General features: G+C 39.4%; 1 long non-coding RNA gene across 1 annotated transcript; it reads left to right on the top strand.

Moving 5' to 3' along the window:
- Positions 1 to 610: 610 nt before the first annotated feature.
- On the top strand, positions 611 to 2086 carry LOC123148194 (uncharacterized). The gene is made up of 2 exons (XR_006473683.1): positions 611 to 738; positions 1578 to 2086. It is a non-coding gene; the product is annotated as an uncharacterized lncRNA (long non-coding RNA).
- Positions 2087 to 2881: the final 795 nt, after the last annotated feature.

The raw sequence follows: 2881 nt of genomic DNA, 5'->3' as shown, positions 1-2881 counted from the left end.
GGTAAGCAGGAGGTGGCCGGAGCTCTTCGGGCGCGCGCCACGCCTCGCCTCTGCCTACTGGCAGAGGAAGAAGAGGACAAGGGGGGGGGGAGGAGGTGGGCTGGGCCGACCAGATGGAGCTGGGCCAGGTAAGTGGCCCAGGTGGCCTTCTCTCTTTTATTTTTGTTCTGTTTTTCTTTTATTTAATTCTTTTGCCACTGTTTTGAATTAAAAAATAATAATTCAAACAATGCCAAAGCTCCTCTGAATATTTTATATTGCTAGATGGACTCTTCCAAAAGCTTATAAAATATTTCAGGGGTATTTGAATTTATATTCTAATTATATGAATATAATTCAAATTCAAATAGCTAATGAATTAAATCCAAAGTCCCAAAAATAATTCCTTAAAAATGTTCAATATTTTGGTTGGGTCCAGAACCCTTACCAAAAATTATCAAACATTTAAGAAGAGCATTTTGGAGCAATGAATGAGATTTCTAGGGTTTTTGCCCCTCTTTTATTTAAGTTTTTTTGAGGCTTCCAAAATTCCCTCAGTTCAAATTTCAGAATTTAAACATGATGCAAACATGAAGCTAGCCTAGAACATTACCAGAAGCTAGGGATGTGACAGATTGTTATCGCTAGCAAGGACTCACTGATCTCTGATGTGGCTCTTGATGGTGATGCGATGCAAAATGGACAAATCCATCATCGTTAGTCTACTACTGTTGGCTTCTTCTGAGCTACTAATATCAGGTTGTTTTGTTTCTGTTGAGCAGTTTAAGCTTCAAGGTTGCAACTGAAATGTGATCAATTGTGGTTGTTCTCAACTTCTGATTCAGCTCATCCTGATAATGTGGCTAGAGAACTGTATATCAGTTTATTAAGTTGGCTTCCTATCTGTTATGTAGTTTATGTGTGAATCCTGCAAGTCGTCATGTTCAATTGTGGTTGTCATGTCGAATTCGTCCTGATCATACTGAGCGCAAACTGTAGGGTAGCTGTGTTTGATGTTGAATCGCTGATGATCACATTGTCGGAAAATTATTCCTGGTTTCCTTTCTATTAGTCAGTTTTAAGTGCGAGTGGTACAAGTCATATTATTTGATTGTTGTTCTCTTATCGAATCCGTCCCAAGCATATTATCCACAAACTATATTTCTGTTCAATATGTCAAACTTATTTCGGTGACTATTTTGTTAATGTTCAAATCAGCTACATTAAAACTAAAATCATATGGGAATCAGAGCGATTTACAAGGACCCTTTGGGGAGATACTTTGCAAATGTGGAACAGGAATAAAGCATGTTAGTTACATGGCGGAGATGGGATACTTAGTTGATCCGAACCATTTTGCAGCTCACTTTTAATCTGAAAAATTGTACCTGATACTGATCATGACTTCTTTAGGTTCTGAGGGCTTAGATTGAAAACACCAGGACAATTTTTTGTACCGCAGTGGGGTTGGCTGCTGTATTATGGAAGATTTGGAGATTTATGAATGAGGCCTGTTTTGAGAATAAAAGCGGTGTCTGATACTTCTGTTCTGATTCATGTGGTTTGTTATTTGGTTAAACTCATGGTCAATTTTGCAGATCAGCGCTGATTTGGGGAGTAAAGCTCTTCGAGCAAGTGACAAAAATCAAGTCTTCTGAGCATCTCAAAGATGGTGACCTGAAGTCGTTTGACTGGCAGCTTAAAAGCAATTAAAGTGCACAGAGAAATCAAACTTTTAAAGCCACTCTTGCCATTTGTGGACTGTTCCTGCTTGTTGGTGACTGCTTTTGCGAGTATGTTCACTCTCATCTACTCCCTTCGTTCCAAAATAGATGACTCTACTTTGTATTAACTTTAGTACAAAGTTACAAAGTTGAGTCATCTATTTTGGAACGGAGGGAGTAGCAATGAAATATTTTGTCTCTGTTGCGCAGCCGCTGAAAGGGCAAACTCCAGATCCTAGATATCTGTGGGTTTTGGGTGCCCTCTGGGGTTACCTGAATGTTCCTATTTCTGTTTCTTCTTCCCTTCTTAGTTTTCTTTATGATGTAGATGAACAATTGGTTTGTGTTAATAGAATTCAGAGAGGAGGCTCTCTTTTAGAAAATCTAATGAGGGGAGACTGAATGACCGAGTGTAGATGACACTGACCAAGTTTATTAGTATGTGATCCTACATGTCGCTCCATTAATTCTTCTAGATAATTCCTGTATGCTTAACTGTTTCCTCATTCAGTCCAATAACGATGACAGATCCGAGGTGGTATCCTTTGTAGCTGAAGGAGAAGATGTATGCAAGGGTGTTTTCCATATACTGTTATATCTTTGTGTCATTATAATATATATATTCCTTCAGTGCTTAAAATGATCTCATTGCCAGTATGTTTACGACGAAGATGGATACTCTCACTGTATTGCATAACTGATATTCAGCACTAAGTGCTATCCGGTGCAAGTATTTTTGGTAATCACTACTGGTTTATGTCTCGTGAATCAAAATATCAGATAATATCAAATACCTGTAAAAAAATGTCAATCAAATATCAGACCAGGATTGAGCAGACAATATCAAGTTTGATGAGACAACAATCCACACGAAGCAACAACCGAAGATGACAAGTGGACTTTACCGAGTAGGCATACGTGCTGACACCAACGCGGCATGGAGGAGCGACACGGGAGGCTAGAAGAAAAGGTTGGGGTAGAGCTCGCATGGCAAACACGTTGACGCACAACATGGTTGCTCAGGCGATGTCGAGCCAGAGGTTGATCAAATAGAGTGGGGATTTGCGCTCGTCCACGCCAATACGGTATAGGTTGCAATGTCGTTATTGGGTTAAATGCGTGTGATATTTTCTTTTCCCGTTACAATGCACTGTATGTTTACTAGCAATATTTTTTTA

This window comes from Triticum aestivum, chromosome 7A (assembly GCF_018294505.1).
Source record: "Triticum aestivum cultivar Chinese Spring chromosome 7A, IWGSC CS RefSeq v2.1, whole genome shotgun sequence".
Classification (NCBI taxonomy): domain Eukaryota; kingdom Viridiplantae; phylum Streptophyta; class Magnoliopsida; order Poales; family Poaceae; genus Triticum; species Triticum aestivum.
Note: the sequence above shows the minus strand (reverse complement) of the source record. Positions and strands in the feature narration are given on the sequence as shown.